Source organism: Onychostruthus taczanowskii, unplaced genomic scaffold, assembly GCF_017590055.1.
Source record: "Onychostruthus taczanowskii isolate IOZ18803 unplaced genomic scaffold, ASM1759005v1 scaffold2, whole genome shotgun sequence".
NCBI classification, from domain to species: Eukaryota; Metazoa; Chordata; class Aves; order Passeriformes; family Passeridae; genus Onychostruthus; species Onychostruthus taczanowskii.
This window is the reverse complement of record NW_024499239.1, coordinates 2,921,953-2,942,011: the sequence shown is the minus strand read 5'-3', so window position 1 is coordinate 2,942,011 and position 20,059 is coordinate 2,921,953. Positions and strand designations below refer to the sequence as shown.

The 20,059-nt window shown below is 38.8% G+C and overlaps 1 protein-coding gene across 4 annotated transcripts in view; it reads left to right on the top strand.

The window, feature by feature from the left end:
- Nucleotides 1-23: 23 nt before the first annotated feature.
- Nucleotides 24-20,059, top strand: part of TRMT9B (tRNA methyltransferase 9B (putative)) — a 113,725-nt gene continuing 93,689 nt past the window's right edge. For all 4 annotated transcript variants that reach the window (XM_041402535.1, XM_041402532.1, XM_041402533.1 and 1 more), the window contains exons 1-2: nt 24-161; nt 9,033-9,161. The gene's annotated coding sequence lies outside the window, so the exon portion shown is untranslated. The remainder of the gene's footprint in view (nt 162-9,032; nt 9,162-20,059) is intronic.

The following is a 20,059-nucleotide window of genomic DNA, read 5'->3' as shown; positions in this document are numbered from 1 at the left end:
CGGGCCCGTCCGGGAACGCCCGTGCACAGGGGCGGCGGCGCCCCGGAACCCCCTCAGCCCGCCCGGTGACGGGGAGGGGGGAGCGCCCCGGCCGGGCCGGGGGTGGCTGGCGGGGCAAGAGGGACAGCCCCACGGGTTGACTCCTGGGAGCGGCTGCCGTGGTGAGGGTCGGGCGTTAGCAGGGCTGTGGGGGAGGCAGGGATAGAGGGACAGAGCCGCCGGGGCGGGGAGAGGGTTCTGCAGCGGGGAACGGGGTCTGTGGCTGCCGTGGTCCCGGAGGCATCACCCGGTGGGTGCCCGCCGCCCTCCCTGCGCCTGATACTCGCGCTCGTGTCGGGCCGCTTGGGCTGGCCCCTCTTCCTTCTTTGTTAGTCTTTTAATGGAGGACACGATAAGATAAAAGTTACAAGGTTTAGGAAAAGCTCTTTGTCCTCAGGTTTTGTTTCCCCCCTCTCTCGCCGAGCGTTGCCAGCCTCGCAGGACGGGTGGGACGAGCCCGCTGTGCCGCCACAGCCCGGCTCTCTCCCGTGGGCAACTGAGGCGGGCAGCGCCTGATCCGTGTCGCCTAAAGCAGTCACAGGGGAAACGCTGAGGCTTTCCAGGTGTATGCCAGCCTCTAATGGAAGCTTGAAGCCTATTGCATAAGTGCTATGTATTTATAATTGTTACAGTGCCTTTTTGTTTTTAAACGTTAGAAGGCTGTCATAAATCCAGACGTTTCAGATAAATATAGCAGCGCCTTTAAAACCTTCCAAGCAAAGCTTGCACATCAGGAAAATTAATATGGCCTTACGAAGGGAGCAAACTATATTTATCTCCAGCTGTATTCCACGTATGGCAGGCTGGAAGATGATGCTAAAGGTTGTTAAGAGAGCTGTAGGCAAAGATGGCATGATTGGAAATAACCAGACACATCTGGATTTACATCCAGGTGTTTTGTCTGACCTCAACTATTCTAAGCTTCATCCTTTGCCTCTACAGTGGCTTTCAAGTTCCTAAAGTCAAAGAAAAAGGAGGTTATGGTAATTGAAGCATGAGGGGGCCATGGGTATATTTTAAACATCAATAGGAAAGATGGTCTCTCACAGTAATTAATTAAAAAATGTAGTAAGTTAGGAAATTACAGTCTAAGGATCAAAGTAAAATAGATATCTGTAGTGTGAACTTGAGTTGTGGTGGGAAGTTGTGAATTGCTTTGAATTATTGTGAGTGGTTTTAATGGATTACGGATTCTAGTGTGGACATGTCAAGTGTGAGTTGACCCCTCACAAAGTACTTGACTTGGCCAGTTTGGACAAAAGTAAAACTCTGAAAGAAGTACTGTTAAACAGTAGTTTATTTTTCATTTCAGATTAGATTACTCATGGAAATACGGAAGAAAAATAAAACAGGACAAACCCCCAAGGGCTTGCGGGATTGGAATTAGGATAGTAAGGCTGTCCTCTGATGGATCAATTTAAAACAGTAGAAATGAAAACATGTTTCCACCATTGCCACTTTCAATGATTCTGATAAAAGTTCATACATTAGTGATTCAAGCAATCATGACTGCAATCAATGCAATCAGCTATTTTACATAATTTCTAGTGTACAGGCACAAAATACTCATGTCTTTACCAGCATTAGTGTCTTGGAGCAGAAGAATTGAGGTTTTTCCTATCATCTTTCTCTTCAAAACTGAAACAGTGAAGCAAGAGATTTGAAGTAGGATGGATGAATAGATGGGTAGGGAGCCTGACATTTTTACGTGCTCTCACCAGTTGTAGAAATGTCTGGTATCTGGGAGACTATTTACAAGAAAGCTAGACTATATATTCACTTTGTCCTTATTCTCTAGATGTTATTTTTTATCCCTTTTGGAAATGATACTGGGCCCAGTTGGACTGTGATATTACCCAATGTTGACAGTCTTATATCTTTGAACTACAGTTGATTTTTTGAGCTTTGGTTTTGGTGTATTATTCCACCTTTGGCATATTTAACTAAACAAGAAAAAACCCTCAAATTTCAAGTTTTTCACTGTGTTACCATCAGGATGTGACAGTTATGTAAGAGAGGAAAAAAAGACATTTTCAAGATTAGATAACACGCAGCTCCACCACCACTCCGTTAAAATAGCACACTCAAAAATCCTTTCCCCCCCGGCTTGTAGGGTCAGATAAATGATATTTTAAAACAACAAAACCTTGCCATTGCAGTTCATGTGGGCTGTTCTAAGAAAGCCTTCAGGGACTGTCCTCTCCCTTCCTGCTCTATGGCAGTATTGTACTGCTGGTTATGGAAGTTGGTGGTTCTCATTCAGAAAGGTACCTGCAAAGCACTGTGCCTCCAGTACAGTGAGGTTGAAGTAATTCCCTTCTTATGCTTTGTTAGGTATTGGTTGGATGTTTTTCCAAGCAATTCCTTGTATGAGTAGTGTGTGCAACCCAATTAGACAATAAAACAGTGGTTTAAGTTGTATTTGACCCCACTTCAGGTAAATTAAGCACAATGATTCTGATTCAAGGTCTTCAGAAATCAACAGCAGTATAAGCAAAGTAAAGCAAGACCAACCAGATTAGGGAACAGGCAGTGGACCTGATAGATGCTAGTTACCCAGCTATTGTAACTTTTTGCAAAGATATGTGTAGCAAAGGCAAAATAAAATTAATTGGAGAAAGATTAGATTAGGCAAATAAGAGTAATACTTAAGAAAATCGTAATATTCCTGAAAACTTTTTGTTCTACCAAGAAACACTTAAATATAATTTTTTCTAGGGGAAAAAAAACCCCAACAAAAAAAACCCTGAAATATCAAGCCGCATTTGAAATACTTGAATGGCTTTTGAAGACCTTAGCTGATAATGTTTGAGTTCTTTCAGCTCTGGTTAAGAAATAATGCTCAGAACTGACTATGATTTGTTTTGTTTCAGGTTTTCATTGTTGTTAAGTAGAATTTTGGGGCTCTAGTGAGATAGTTCTGGCAGAGGAATTTTTAAATGGAAAAATCCTCAACATCACTGCAGTAAAACAGACACTAATCCTTGTTTGTGCAACGCAGTGGTGGAAAAAAAGTTGGTTTTGAATATTTTTTTCAGTTATGAGTGGCCACAAAGCTGCATTTGCAGCTTGGTCTCAAAAGTTAGTTATGGTGAGCTGAACAGGGCTAAACTGTCAGCAGTAGTGTGGCCAGGAGGACCAGGGCAGTGATTGTCCCCCTGTGCTCAGCACTGGGGAGTGCACACCTCGAGTGTTGTGTCCTGTTCTGGGGCCCTCACTACAAGGACATTGAGGTGCTGGCACAAGTCCAGAGTAGGGCAACAGGGCTGGTGAAGGGTCTGGAACATAAGTTCTACGAAGAGCAGCTGAGGGTACTAGAGTTCATCCCAGAGACTAGTCTTTGCAAAAATAAAAGAATTTTAAATGAACAAATTTATTTTAGATTCTTTCTTTTGGCAAAGGCAAGAATTCTAGCATTTTTATGAAATGTGTTAAATGCAGTGACTTCTGCTGCACGAAACCAGTTTTTAGCTGTCTAAATAAACTGCTAATTAACAGTCAAGTGCTCATTGGGATTTCCCTTCAGTTCAGCATGATATCTGAATTCTGCTTCATAGCATAATAGTATGGCAATTGCTGGTGGAGAAGGGAAAGACTGTGGATGTGATCTGCCTAGACTTCAGTAAAGCCTTTGACACTGTTTCCCACGGCCTTCTGGAGAGCTGGCTGCTGGTGGCTTGGACAGGTGCACTGTTCCTGGCTGAAAAGCTGTCTGCATGGCCAGGCCCAGAGGATGGGGTGAACAGAGTGACATCCACTTGGCAGCCAGTCCCTAGAGGGGTTCCCCAGGGCTCAGTACTGGGACAAGTTTGGTTTCGTATATTGATCAGTGCTCTGGGGGTAGGGGTCGATCTCTTCTCCAAGAAACAAGCAATAGAATGAGAAAATGGCCTCAAGTGGCCCAAAGGGAGGTATGAATTTGCCACAGGGAAAACTTTCCTTATTGAAAGGATGGTCAAGCATTGGAACAGGCTGCCCCGAGCGGTGGTGGACTCACCATCTATGGAGGGGTCTAAACCACAGGTAGATGTGCCAGTTAGGGACATGGTTTAGTGGTAGCCTTGGCAGTACTGGATTAACAGTTGGACTTGATCTCAGAAGTCTTTTCCAACGAAAATGATTCTCTGGTTCTATGTCCTCATTTTCAGTTCAGTTACGGTTTTGGAGGTGTCTGCCCACTTTGTCAAGAGAGCCCTGAGGAGCTCGCTCCTGCTGGGTGATGTTGGATTTGGGGCGGTGACACCCAGAACCCAGGAGATGCTGGTCCCCATTCCTCTTTCCCAGTTACCAGAATGCTAGTTTGTCTGGGGTGCTGAGAAGTCTCTTCTCATCTCCAAAAACAGCTGTTTTGAGTCTTGACCAGAGACTACTTGTTTTCAGTAGATCCAATGACACTTTTGAGATTTGTCTGTATGAAATTTTTCTCACTTTGATGATGATGATGATGGCAGCAATACTTGTCTTTAAAATACAAATGACAAAGGTTGACCCCAGGGGTTAAAGGTAGAGTGTATAAAAGGAATGAAAGTTTAGAGCAGATTTTATCTAAAGGGATAAAATTTCAGCTAGGGGAGGCTGAGCTAAGTTTCCAAATGTGACAGAACTGACAGCCATGACCGTCAGATGATCTGGGAAAAAAATCTGGGACACTGGCTGTAGATCAGCAGGCACAGTATTGCTTACAAGAAGGAAGAAAAAGGCATTCACCAAGTACAGAAAATTAAGCTACCTCAATATTACATTAGGGATGTAGAACACATTTTCGAGTGAAAAACTAATGAGAGAGGTGCAAGTAACATGAATACCTTCATGCATAACCCTTGAATTTACCTAACATAGACTAAAGTCAACCTAACTAAGTCTGCTTTTGTTCTTGTAATGGAAATTATATTCTGCAGACAGACAGTGCTCAGGCTCTCATCTCTTTGGACTCGAGTAAAACAGATGATATAATGAGCCACATGGAAAATTTTGGCTAAAACAGAGTAAGATGGAATTACTAAAAAAGTTGTCAGGTCCAAAAGATCCTGTTCAAAGCCTGTGGAAATGGATCATGAGATAGGAAGAGCTTTCTGACTGGAAACACACTTCATATGCATTTTCTGAGGATCAGCTTTAGTACTAATTTTACTTGATATTTTCATCAGTGACCCTGGCACAAAAAGACAGGAAATTGATCTTTTGGTTTGGCAGCAAGTAAGAAAGTGATGTCAATAAACTGAGGAGAAAAATGTCAGACAGAAAGAAACTGACCTGTGTGACTGCTGGGATAGTAGAAATGGAAGAATTGTAGTCATGCAAGTGTCAAACCATGTACATCTATTAAGAAAAAATGTTGCTAGATCCTGAGAGTTTATTAATGGGAAGTGATAGAAGATGAGAAAAAACAGGAAGTTATTTAAAAAAAAGATATAAGCCTAGACTTTTTTTTTTTTTTTTTTTCTTGTTGAGATAAGGAATTACTCATTGTGCTCTACGTGACTGGTGAACAGAGTCACACAACAGACAGGTCTGGTCAGGCTATTTGTAAAAAAAGAGGAAGTATAACTAACTAAAGGAAGAAAAGGATAATTTGGAACAGATTTACCATACAACAAGAATTGGAGAAATGCTTGCTCCCCCACTGTGTTGCAAAATGAGGATAGAGAGGGGACATGATTGCCCTATGTAAGTGACTTATGAGAACAGATAGTAAGTGACACATGAGAAAAATTATGAAGTAAATGGCTAAAAGAAATTTAGATTAGGAGAATACTTCTGAGAATCTGAAGTGACATTATGGGATGGTTTCTGAGAAAGAGTAGGAGGATTTACACACTGTCAAACAGTGCTTGTTAATGCCATGACAGGGATTACCTGGCATGCTAAGCTGTTATAGCAAGGGACTGGATTCAGTCTGAAGAACAAACAGTTAATCAGTAGGAAACATGTTAGTAAACAGAAGAATAATTGACAAACTGCTACCTAAACTTTTCAACTGTGGAGTCCACCCCTTAGGCTCAGTCATTGTTACACAGTGAATGTTTCAGTGTCTCTCATCTCAGTAGGGCAATGAAGAAATGGTTGCAAAGTCACGAGGACCACAATTGAAATATCCCCCAGGTTCTTGGAAAAAATGCAAACACACTTAGGGAAGAAGACTTTGGAGAAGTGTGAGAAAGAGAGGGAACAGCTTCCTTTGAAAGACAGCGGGAATAAGGCATCCTAACCCTATGCTCAGATTAGAATACTCAACACACTGGCAGGACTGACAGAGAAAGTAGCTGCTGTCAGTGCAGGAAAATATCCATCCTCGCCTTGTGGAGCCATAGAGAGGCGTTTTAGCCACTACCTCCATGGTTGCCAAAATTGGGTAGGGAGAGAAAGCAGCAAAATCCGAGTTTAGCCACCCTGAGCTTCCTCTAGTAGCGCTCCAGAGAGGAAGTGCTCGTGGCTGCTGCCCTGCCTCTGCAAATCATGCATGGCACTGGGGACTTCCCAGAGATTGTGATTATTTAAACCATTGCCTTTTGCTTTTCACTCCTAAATGGCTGTTCTGCCATTCTCACTGCTTTAGCTGAGTTGGACACGTTCCACTTCAGGTGGATCCAGTAAAGGACAGAACAGTCCATGCTTATACCTTTGGTGATTGCTCTAAGTGGGAAAAGACCAGTTGAGCTGAAGTTGAATCCTCTCATGGGAATAAGTTTATTACTACTGATAAAATTTTTATTGAATACCATTTTATAATTTTTTTTAAAATCCATACTCAAGAAACCGGCAAAACCCCATTATAAACAGTCCTGTGAAAATGGCCATGTCAAATACTTCTCTGAGACATTTGACATCTCTCTAATAATATTTTTGTAATTGTTTCAGAAGGAAAGTGTGCAACAACCTGCTGACAGTTCATACATAGTCATGCCTTCCATGTGTTAACTGCTGGGGAACAGCTTCAGGTTGCTTCACATTATAAATTGTTACTTATTTACCATGCCAGTTGGTGACCAATGTAGCATATGTGAAATTAATTTGCAGTTTCTATTACTGTTAGTTGAAATTTTCCAGTGAAACATTTTCTCAAATCAAAAGGAAAAAAAGAAAAAAAAGTTACCCTTACCCATCAATCAGGAAGGCAATGCTTTGTAGAAGAGTATTTATTCAGATAATTTGACAAAACATGGGTAAGTTTTTATGAGAAGCATTTTCCAAATATATATGAAGATAGCACTGGTGGTTTCTCTATATTTCCAGAATAGCTCTACCATGGGACTAGTCCCCACATGCCTCTGATCTGGTAAAATCCCTGTTGTGGAACAGAGGAAACTGATTTTGGGAAATCCATTTCTTGTCAAAGGTCAGCTCCTGGCTCCATAGCAATAGCCTTCTGCCATGTGTCTGTGGCTGCACTTAAAAACTTCCTACTGAATCAGCAACCAGGACCTTGCAGTTCTGGCTTCCAGCCCTCCTCACATAAAAATATGATATGCAAAATTAGTAATGATATATACATATTAGAGAAAATCAAGTTTTTCTTGGGAATCTGCAGTAATTTCCAACTTCTAAAAGCAGCTCTGTTTAGGAAAACTTTTTTACTTTTTCATCCATGAATAAAAATATTTTGCCTCAGCTTTATGGTATTTAATTTTTCCTAAAGTAGTTAAAAGTCATTAAAATTGATGCTTGATGTTTGAGTCACTTTAGCCCTGGCTAAGAAATAATGCTCAAAACCAACTTGGTTTTGTTTTGTTTCAGTTTGTTCTGTGTTGCTTAGTAGACTTTTGGGGCTTTAGTGAGATAGTTCCAGCAGAGAGTTTTTTAAATGGAAAAATGCTCAGCATCACTGCAGTTAAACAAACACTAACCCTTGTTTGTGCAACACAGTGGTAGGCAGAAGTTGGCTTTGAATAATTTTTAGTTATAAGTGGCCACAAAGCTGCATTTGCAGCTTGGTCTCAAAAGTTAATTAGAGCTGAGCAAAACAAGACTGTTACCACTGTCTCTAGCATTACTGTACAACACTGCAGTGTGAATTTTCCAAGGGATCTTAATTCCCTCTGAGAAAATTTGAACCATCAGTTCTCAGTACTTTTGAAAGAAAACCAGCTCAATAGTGTTATTTAGTTACAGGGTAATTATGTATGCACTACTATGAGAAAAAATGACCACACATAAGATAAATAGTTAACTACATGTTAGAAAGATAAAGATCTCATTAAAAATAAAAAGGGAGGCAAAACATAATAGGATCTGAAATACTTAGGTAAAGACAGAGACGGAGTTTATCGTCTTGATCCAATAAGGGACTTAAATACCTAAGGCAAGGTTTATGGAGAATTCAGGATCCTAAGTCAAAAAATGAGATTGCAGCTCATGCAGCAACCCAGGAGTGCCTAAATTCACGAGGCTCTTCCTTGATTGTAATCTGTATCCTTCGAGTGTCTCGGGTTTTACTTTTGTGCAGTCAGTGTGTGCACAAAAGTGCAGCCACTAGAGCAGTTTAGGCACTTATTTCACATTCAGCCATTTGCAGTCCTTGGCTGAAAAGTTCAAGGATGATATTGTGTCAGTGTATGCAGGCCACACCAGGCACAGATTCACATTCTGAAATTCTTAGTTTGTTGTAGTTGCTTGCTTTTAACATGAAACACAGAGGGGTGGAATAACCTTTTATTTAACAATCTCTCTGTTAGATTATTGATACAAGGATAATTCTTGAACATAATTTCTGTTCCTACAGACAACAGAATTCTTTGCTTCATTGTGGCATGACTTTTAACAGGAACAGGGCAGGATCATCTTTGTTTTCAATAGCCCTGTCTCTTGCTGGGTAGGATCACTTTTCTGCCCGGTGTTGATTTGCATCCTTTGTGTTTAATGGAGAAACACAAGCAATGGCTTGCTGTATAGGAGACACTTGTTTTCTCATTTCCTTCTGTTATCCTGGCTGTGATTTAGCAGAATACTGCAAGCCCTGCTCCTCATTCCTTTTTTTTTTTTTTTTTTTTAAACAGAATGGTAGTTGGATCCTGCAGTTAGGAGAACTCTAAGCTGTGAATTTTAAGCATGCTGTGTTATCTGTGTTGTGGCCTGACTTAAGTTTCTAAGGAACTGCAATAATGCTGCTGCATTTCTGAGGCTTGGTAAGTCTGGTAATTATACTTTGAAACTGTGGAACTGACTGTCCTGGAAACACTAATAAGTGGAGTCTCTCATTTCCCTGTTTTCACGTTCATCGTATTTTTTCTTTTTTCCATACGTGATAATATGTGGTTGTGGATTCTAAAGTACAGCTGAATACGTCTACATGTGCAAGGCAACAAACTTAAAAATGTGATCAAGAAGGTCTTATTTTAAATTATTCCAGCTTTAAAAAGTAACTTAGCTCCACATATGACATGAATCATATTTGTCTTTCCTTCAGGAAGAGAAACCTTGGACTGATCAGACTCTTTTCTTCAGCCATTGTTACTTGGTAGAAGAGATGCATATAATCTACAGATGTATAAAATAGCTAAATATTCACTGGAAAATGTGCTCCTATTAATATAAATTGTAATTGTTCAGAGAGCAATGCACTTACAGTGTGAAGTACTAAATTTAAAGAGATAAAGTGCAGGAGCTCTTAGTGCAGAATTGTAACTGAATAATGAACAGAAACCAAAGTAATAGCAAAGGAAGTACTGAAAAGGCTTCAATTAAAGAAGGCTTTTTTTTAAATTAAACTTGCTCATTAAGGAAGTGTGCAAAAAGCAAGTAAGTCAGCATTTTTAATGTATATCAGTATGTTTTTCCTTCAGCTGAAAGTTGTTGGCTAACAGTCATGTTGAATATCTCACAAATTTTTTCTGAGTTTTTATATATTCACTTTACAGAAAATGTAAGGGCTGATTGTTTTAAAAATAATCTATAGCAAAAGAAAAGGTAGTGATTTTGGACATGTGTTCTATATTCTAACTTGGTATTTAAAGAACAATTTATGTTGGTGTCTGTTTATATATTCTCTAATATTTTCTAATATATTCCCTGATAAAATATCTATATTCTTTAATATTAAGCTGAATGTTTTGCATCTCTTTATGATCATCCTCTGAGATAAATAATATTGAGATACATTTGGTGTTGAATATAGTTTGCCAAATAGAACCAGTCTCTTTGAATTTTTAATAATTATTGCTCTTCATTCTTATACAATTAAAAAAGGAGGAAGTTACAGTTATTGCATCATATTTGCATTAAGGTATGCCTGTATTGTAAAATCAAGTCTTCAGCCAAAGTAGAAGGAAGGAAAAAAATCTTATTATTCTTGATATCTAGCCTCTTGGAAAAAACCTTTCATTTTTGGGTGGTCAATAATAAATGCATAATTAAATTCAGAGTTTCAGTCAATTAAAATGCATTTTAAGAAAGGCATGTAGAAATCAGAAAATACTTGGCAGCCTACTTATAGTGGTAACTGGACGGAAAAGCCCTTCATTTGTTATTACTGGATTGGACTGCTGCTGCTAGTATTCGATAAATTGCTGAGTCTAAATAAATCTAGACAATGATAAAATAGTTAGCAATCTTTTAAAATTCTGAAGGCGTTGTTAAAGTTACAAAATTCATGTTTACTTATTCGTCTTAGGTTATCTCTTCGGGATCAGAGGAGCAACTGCTCCTTGTGTTGTAGATATTTCTCATTCATAGAGTTCCATGGAGTTTTTGCATGTATATCCACCTTTTCCTTGTCTGATTGGTGTCCTTCCTTCAGAGGTTTTAGAGCACTGGGCAAATATTTTGTGTCAAAGAGAATAGGAAATACATGATTTTTCTTCAAAATTCTGTGACAAGTACTCTTTACTAAATAGAGTGTTCTGTAAAGAACATGAGCTGAACAAAAAGCAGTTACTTTAATTACAGTGGCAGAAGACATCTGATTAAATCACCTTATTGGCAATAGTTTACCTTTCAGTAGCAAAATGAATGTTACAGTTTATTCTGACTTTTTCTACTTTGTCTTGTACCTACTACTGTAACCAATGTCCTGTTTGCTTCTTGAACATTAGTAGCATCACTCAGTGGCATGTTGTGTGCTGTAGGCTGAGGTATCACAGCCACATCTTTTCAACCTCTCCTACAAAGGTGCTACAGGAAATGTACACCTTTATTTTGCTTCTGCCAGAGACACCAAATAACAGGGTTCAACTGGGAGACCATTACTCTCCACGAGACCAATGTTCTTCAGTGGAGCACGGGATCATACAGGAGAGAAGGGAGCACTCAGATTCTTCATTTCAGCATGATTGTGTAAAGAACATTGTGTTTCAGTCTTTTTCCCACCTATATGACTCTTTCACCATGGTTATAGAAAAAAATAATTGAGTATCTGATCTTTGGCTGTTGTCCACAAATACTCTATCTAGAGACAGAAGAAGACTTAATTTAATTTTTTTTTCTGTTCCTGAAAATGCAGTGCAACATTTTTTTTTAAGCTGAAATGTATATTGAACATAATTTGTCCATGCAGTTGTAAAAAGTTTCAGTCATACTGAGTCTAGGCTGACCACAGTTATTCACAGGAGATTCTGTGGTAAGTAGCCCATCCCAAAAGGATTTTATGTGATGTGTTCTGTCCTTGTCATACTATATATAACCATTACATTTTAGGGATCTTTTTAGTGATTTGCATCCCTCAATTTCTGATTGCCCAGAAAAGGTTTCACAAGGGCTGAAAGACTGTGATAAGCCCATGCATATGAGAGTATTTTTAAAATCACACAATATATTTTATTTATCTTCATATTTCTACCTCTAGTCAAAAAAAAATTACCATTTTTTTTTCGATGAACAGCTTATCCTGCTGTTTTTCATGGGTTTACTGATGTGCTGGATCTGTTTGACATTTGTGTTTGGCTATGCTAGTGTTGGTAGATCACCTGAGAGCCCTGCCTTACTCCCAGTTCGTGCTTGCCCTTCACTGGAGAGCTCCAAGCCTGACAAGCTGTTGCCATCATTTTTCTTTGTGACATATTGTAGAGCCTTCTTGTTAGAAAGTACTTGGTTTGTGTCCTGGGGCTCTCAGCTGTGGAGGTTTGAGGTATGGCTCACTCTGTCAAATTTCATGGTTCCTGTAATATTTCATCCTCCTGCTGGTACTGATTGAACACCTTGATTCCTGGCCATAAAATTAAGCCAAAAGTTAACTATGTAGACTGGATGTAAACACTTACTATTAATTGTAGAAATAGAAGCTGCCACATGTTTTTCTTTGTTGTTTTTGAACTTTGGAATGGACTGCTGAGGGAGGCAGTGAAATCACCATCTGTAGAAGTGTTCAGCAAATGACTGGATGGGACACTTAGTGCCATGATATAGTTGACAAGGTGGTGATCAGTCAGAGAGGTTGGACTTGATGATCTCAGAGATCTTTTCCAACTTGTATGATTCTGTGATTCATTAAAAAATATTCTCAGAGGATCTTTTTCATGGTACCTGGATCACCTTGGTAAAAATGGTTAGCAGAAAACTGGTGTTTACAGGACTAATTCCTGGGGGTAACAGTCTCAGAATTTTTTAGTTCTGCAACACCATTAACAAAATTAATAGTTAGGTGAGTAATTTATTTCAGGTTTAAAAAGGTAGGTTATAATGATTGTAGGGCTGAGTCATATCTTAGACATAGTAGCTAAGTAAACTGTTCTGGTAAAGTAAATAGTAATACATCAGAACAAAAGGCTTCTGAATAAGCCACTTGCTGATAAATTGCAGCATAGCAGAGCTTGCCTGTCAGGAATGAGAAGCAAAGAAGGTGTCAGCCTATAGCCTTTTTTTATCCAGAAGTCTTTCTCATTGTAAAAGATTGACATTGTAAGAAGAATACCAGGTATTTGTAGAGGGAAGTTTGGGTAGAATAAGTAATTTTTGGGAAGGAAGAAGCAAAACTGAAGGTATATTTTTTGAAGACATCCTACATGAATATTTACATAATGAGACTGAGTATGCTTATACTAATGGGACTGAGATGTCCCTCTTTTCCTTGAAATCACCTCTTTGCCAGTGGTGTAAAGTTGGCAAGTCATGGATGTTGCTGCTTTCCTACTTTCTGGCATCACTCAAAGAGAACTATAGGTTGTGTTCAGATTGTACCATAGCTCAAATTTCCCTGTGTCCGCAGCCTTTTTGGGAGCACAGTGTTAACTGTAAGCAACCTCTGATCTTTCCTTTCGTGGTCCAGAGAGAAGCATGTGAGTGATAATATGCATCAGTAAATTTGAAACAAGTCTTCACACTTGGTACTGCTTCATTTTGCAGTGATAACCTCCTTTCTGTAGATATCCATAGAAAGATGTAATGCCTTTATCAATTCCTACTGCAAATAAGAGTTTCTGCATGGAATGACTATATTAAGAAATCTCACTTTGAGAGAGATTACAATTTTAAGGTGATTTACATAAGAAATAACAATGTCTATAATTAGATTGAGTGTTGTTTTGAAGTAAGGACTTGTACAACATTGTTGTCTTAGAAGTTTGAGTTACTTGATTTTTCTTTTAATTTTAATTTTCAGAATACTGGATTGTACATTCTCTTCCACTATTGATTCTACTGCATATCTTATTCCTACAATTCTTGTATTATTATTCTATTGAAATAAAATATATACATGAAAATATATATATGTACCTGTGAACAAAATATTTACATATTACATATCTAAATATATTTTTTTTTAAATTGCATTTTCATTAGCTTCTGTAAGCACTATCTGGAAAAAAAAAAAGAGAAATTTTACATGAGAAGAGTAATAAGTGCTTTAAATTTATTATTCTATTGAAATAAAATATATACATGAAAATATATATATGTACCTGTGAACAAAATATTTACATATTACATATCTAAATATATTTTTTTTTAAATTGCATTTTCATTAGCTTCTGTAAGCACTATCTGGAAAAAAAAGAGAAATTTTACATGAAAAGAGTAATAAGCGCTTTAAATCTTAAAAAAAAAAAAAAAAATACTACTTTTGCCCCTGTTTGGACTTCTGTTGTAAAAGTGGTGCAGTGTGCTTTTCTGCATTCCAGAAATTTCCTGCGAGTCAACAGCTTGATTGATTGATTAATAATTTGTATTGTGTACCAGAAGGGTTGTTCAATTAAAACATGCTTGCTGCACTTTTAGATCAGGGAAGGCTGTGCAGGTGGAGTCACTGGTACCAAGTGGGAGCTTGGTTGGGTGTGTCCTGCAGCCAAGGGCGCGTGCTGCCCACCGCTAGGCTGGGCATGCAGCACGGGGCTGGGACAGCTGCTCTGCTTCCCTGATGTGGGGTCACTGCTCTGGGTGTACAGTGGCCTTCTGGTCAGGATCACCACTGCATCTTAGAGGTTATAGAAAAGGAAAGGATCTTCCAAACTTTCGTAAAGTGCGTGAGTTTCCCACCAAAGCAGCCAGTGTTTGTACCATTAGATTAGTAATTGTAGGTGGTATGCAATGGTTAGTACCACTACATTACCTGTGCTCGCCTGCATTCCTGCTTTAAATGCTTTGAGAAGAGCACAACTCCACTGCTATTTCTCCTGCAGTGGAGATACCATCTTGTAGTTCCACTACTTGGCTCCTGGAGTTAGTTAGGATCAGGCCTTAGCAAAAAGTCTGTGAAGATGCTCAAGGGCAATTAAAAGTTGTGAAGCAAAATCATTATGATTATTAAAAATTCCACTGTTATCATGGAAGGTGTTAGTGCTGAATGAGATTATTCTAAGGCAGCATTGAATTTCTGTTTTTCTTTCATTGCAGATAGAACAAAAGGTATTTTTTTTAATTTTGCCCACTCAGTCAAGATACAGACAAACAAATACACATTTTAGATTATTAAAAATTTGAAATTACTTTTATTTCATTGGAACAACGGACATAATATGCTTTATTTCATGTCAATTCAACTCTCAGTGTTTTCTGTTTTAAGATGGTATCATCTGGGAATTTTAGAAGGGTTTGCTGTGCCTGTTGTGCTTTACAAGCTCAAATCTCTGGCCAGAACATGTTTCTCATGATGAAGAAGATTCACATTATCCCCAGGCAGATGTTTTCCTGCAGGCTTGGCCCTTAGAAGAAAGGAATTTTAAATTCCTACTTGACTTGGTAAATGTCCTGAGTGGGAGATATATTTATTGTGTTTAATAAACTAGTTGGGAACAATGTTTCAGATGAGATAGAGAAAAAAAAATTGTAGTTTGAAATGATGTTTAGTTTTCCCACTAGAAAATTGGCGGTTAACAACTACATTATTTGTCAAAAAATCTTTCAAGCAAGAAACTAAAGTCAGTTCTATTTGCAGAAAACTAATGGCCTAACATTGCAAACAATATTTAATAATTTCTATCATGCATAATACATTGTAGAAGCAACATACATTTGAATGCAAAACAACTGCACTTTTAGGAAAGTGAAAATAAAAGACAAAAATAGATATTACTGCCAACCTTTCAAGTAATTATTTAGTATGAAAAGTTTGGCCATAAAGCTTTAAGAACTGCATTTTGCGTTGAAGTTTTCAGTGGAACAGTACAGTTATTGAACACAGCAAAAAGAATAAAGAATTTTTTTAGTAACAGGGAGCAACAGATTATTTTTTAAACTGTTTTCATTCTATTATGCATAACTGTTCCAGTTAGGTAGGAATTTTACTAAATAACTGCACCTTTATATTTACTTCATTTTGGTTTGTCATTAGATTTTGAATTTCATGAGTCCCACAGGACAGTTTCCATTCTTGAGCTGCATAATCCTCACAGGAGGCATCTGAGTTCTGGGCCACCAAAGCTTTGATCATACTAGAGATGATGGATGTTTTGGGTGTTGGGCAGGAATGTGGACTCGCTTATGCTCACACAGAGAAATATTCCTGCCCTTGTACATGCTTTTAGGCAACTGACTCCTGGCTGACATGCTCTGGCTCTTGAGGAATGGAATACACTCAGTGCTGGTAGCTCTGTGAGCAGCTGCAGTGCCAGCTCCAGACTGAGCTCTGAGTGGTGAGAGCCCCAGAGAAGAGGCCGTGAACTGGAACAACCTTTGCACAGCAAAGGGCGCAGGGTCCTGTGGTGCCAGCCAGGGGACTGGACGCTCAGGGACACGGCAGGAGCTCAGGAGCTCCAGATCTTCCTGTGCTTTGACTGTGAGGGTATAAAACCCCAGGTTTTTATTTGTTTTGAGCCCCTTCTCGGCAACAACGGCTTGAGCTGCTATTCTGTTGTTGCACCATGATTAAAATATTTGAGGGATCCAGACGGTCTCTGCTGTGGGAAACCTGGAGTTGAACCAATAGGGAAACCTGGTGTGACTGTGTGAGAGTGGCATGAGTGGCTGCAAAGGGACCTCAGTGCCAGCTTGGGTGCCGTGAGAGTAACTGAAGGAGTGGCTTCTGCATGGTCAGACAGGAAAGTTTCCTTAATACATCCTCTGGTGGCCTCCAGTTGTGTTGGGTCAGAGCAGAACGGGTCAAAGTGCACTGAAGTCAACGTGCACGGTTTTGTGCCTTTTCCTCTTGTCATAACAGCGTATCTGCACAAGTGCTAGGGCAGTAAATGCCTGGCATAGCCACAAACTACCAGTTCATTTTGTGCTAGAAAAATTTCCACAGAGATCTGTCTTTAGATGTAGACAAGAGAAGCAGATGCCGGTGGCTGCTTGGAGCAGTCACTTTCTGTTCTCTGTGCCAGAGCTGCAACACAGCGTGCAGCCTGTGGTACCTTCTTTTTGCTGCTTTGCTGATGTTGAGGGAGGAAAGTGTTGGAAATCACAGAATGGCTCTTTCTAGCCATTGATTTCATGCTCTCCTCCTTTTCCTCCTACTTTATGTATCATGCAGCCACAGAAGTAATACTGTTCTCTGAGAATTTTCTCTGACTTTCTAGGCACAGCTTATTTCATCACCCACCCTCTACCCCTTTTGTATGACAAGCCCTTTCTGGTTTCTGGAACCTCAGACAGTATAAAGTGTTATGAGAGATGTTTTTAGGGAAAAAAGTGCTTACAGGAGTAATAGTAGGAAGGGCTTGTGTAGGAGTATGGTGGGAATTTAAATTTTCTTTGACAAACTAGTTGTTGACAGTGAATGATGTTTTGAGTGACCTTTTGTACAGCAGAAGTGGAGTTGTGCTGGTGGTTTTGCAATGGTGGACATTTCCAAATATTCCACCTATATATGTATAAGGTGACACCACTGCCAAGGATTAACAGAACAAGACGCAATGAGCACAAACTGAAATGAAAAATAGGAATAGTATTTTTTAACCATGGTGGTGGTCAAGCTCTGGAACAGGTTGCCCAGAGAGCTTCATCCCTGGAAATACTAAAAACCTGAGTAGATTAAGCCTGAAGAACTTGCTCTAGTTTAGTCTCCTTTGATCAGAAGGTGGACCAAAGACCTCCAGCAGTCAAATCTCAACCTGTCTGTTATTCTGTTGTAAGAAAAGCATGCAATAATCCTTTTTAAAGTGAAGGTAATTCCCTGAAGTATTGTTCTGACTTCCTGCATTTTGTAGTTCACACACTTCTGAGTATATTCTCTTGTCACTTTAGAATCTTTAATTATTACACAGGATGTAAATGTAAATTACAGAGGATGTAAAATGCAAAAAAAACCAGACACCAAAATCATTGTTAATGAATAACTCCAGTTTTATAGTCACTAGTCAGAAAAAATTTAAATAATAGAGTGACAGATCTTTCTTTCTTTGAAGTCTGGAGTTAAAACTTCTGTTGACTTAATGGGACGAGGAACTTTTTTCGTCACATTTTATATATAACAGAAAACAGAAAATGAATAGGTTAGTTATATATTTAAATAGTCTGTAAAACCAAAACCTCTGGTAATAAGAAGTTCAGGCTACATCTGCCTCCAAGCATCAAGCAGCTATCTCTGGTCTGCTCTTTGCACAGTGCCCTAACTGCTGCATGCCCACTGTGTGTGTGTTACTTGCTGTCATCATGGTCTGGCTGCTTGGCAGAAGGGAAGAGCTGGGAAGTTGCATTATTCTGTAGGAAGGCTTTTCAATGTGTAGAAGCAGCTTGGGAGTGTACAGTTAAGGAATGGTCCTTGTATGTGACAAGACACACTTTGTACTTTGCTGTACAAGGAAATCTCTTGATTTCTCATCTTTGAAAGTGGAAAATATTATTGTCCTATTTGATAAATGAAAATGTTTGTCTGCAAAGCATGCATATAAGGAATAGAATAAACATATTTTCTCACTAAAGGGATAGTTTCAGGAAAAGAGGATTAAAATTCTTGGAAAATCAGTGAGGCAGCTACAAATGTCAGGTGATTATATGGCCTTATGTAAGTACAGTGGTTGGTGTCTAGCCAAGTATTTCTAAAACTTATAGGGTAACTTCTGTTCACATTTGGGGAAGCATAAATCTGAAAGCACTTCAAAACTCAGCAGTGTTTGCTCCTATGTTAGAGCTTGTTTTAAAAAAGAAAATAAAAACATGGTTTTATTTATTTATTTATTTATTTATTTATTTATTTTACTGCAGGGAATTCTTAAAGGGGATGGTGTGGTTAAAACAGGGACTTCCAAAAATTGAATTTTATTCCTTGCCTTTCTTGTAGATCCCCTGTACTGTAATGGGCAAGCCATGTTTGTAGCTTGATTTCTGGCATAACCATAGCAAATGTATTTATATATATGACATTGAAAAAATATAGTGTGTGTTGGTGGGTGTGGCTGGTAGGTGTATTATCTAGTTGTTGTATGGCAGTGTATTAGAATAATTTTGTTACTGCTTTTGTTTCATGAAAAAAAAGTCCTCAAAAGGCCCTTTTTCGTCAAGATAGCATTCAGAATGCAAATTGTTTCCCATAATCTTATTTTGCTTGCACATAGACTCTTTTTTTTATCATTATTAGTTTTTATGCAGTTTATATCATAGCAGTTTTCCACTTCAGGTTTGCTTTATCTTTAGACTTGTTGGGAGACATAATAATGAATGATTCTCTCAGATGCAGGCAAATCTTCAGGTATTTAAAAGGAGGAAAGGAAGACTTTATACTGGCAGAGCATTGCTTGAAGGGCTGAAGATGACTGGCTAAATCTGTGAGTACTAATTAGGTAGAATTTGTCAGTCTGTCAGTCAGTCTTACAGATTTTCTTTATCACATATTGAACATACACAAAGCAAGAGAGTAAGAGAGTAGATACAGTGAATTCAAGAAATGTCTTCAGATTTATGCTTCTTTTGAAAGAGATTTATGATGTTCCAGCAGAAGCAGAAAATGTTTCCATATGAAAACAGGATGAAAGATGTCAGAGAGATCTCAGAAAAGGAAGTTAGAATAGACAAGAATGCATTTAGAAATTTATTAGCTTTTACTGGAAGTGTGAATTTGGACATCTGAGAACTCCTGTAATGCCTGCCAGTCTGTGTTCTCTGTCCCCACAGTGCTTTTAGCACTAGAGCTGCCCACCAGGCAGCATCAGATGAATCATGACAAAAAGCAAACAAGACAACTTTACTTGAGAGAGAGAATATAGAATATGAACAATCCAACTGCCATCTGTATGTTTTCCTGATGAATGGCATTATCACATCGTTTTGTGCCAAATGAGTAAACTGTTTTCACCACACAAATACTGTCTATTCCAGCACATATTACATGCAAACTACCAGCACAAATTTCAGGGTGATGTTTGCAATGTGAATTCACTCTGCCAGTTGGAATCCTATCCAACAAATTCTGGTTAGAAAAGTAATGCCAAAAGAAGTGAGGGTTTGTGATGAGTGTTAGGTCATGAAAACTCCACATCTTTCCAGGGGCTTATAAAATGCAACCGAGTCCATCGCTGTCACATTACTTACTAATGTACTTACAACCAGCTGATTTAGTTACAGAGAGATGTACAAGCTGAAAATGTATATGAAAGAAAAGCATAGTGGCAAATTGGAGATCTGTATGCAGGAGCATTTCAGTGAGCTAGAAGAGAATAAAAAGACAAGTGAAGATGTTGTGGTATTCTCTAGTGTTTCACAGGAACCTTCCAGCACATCT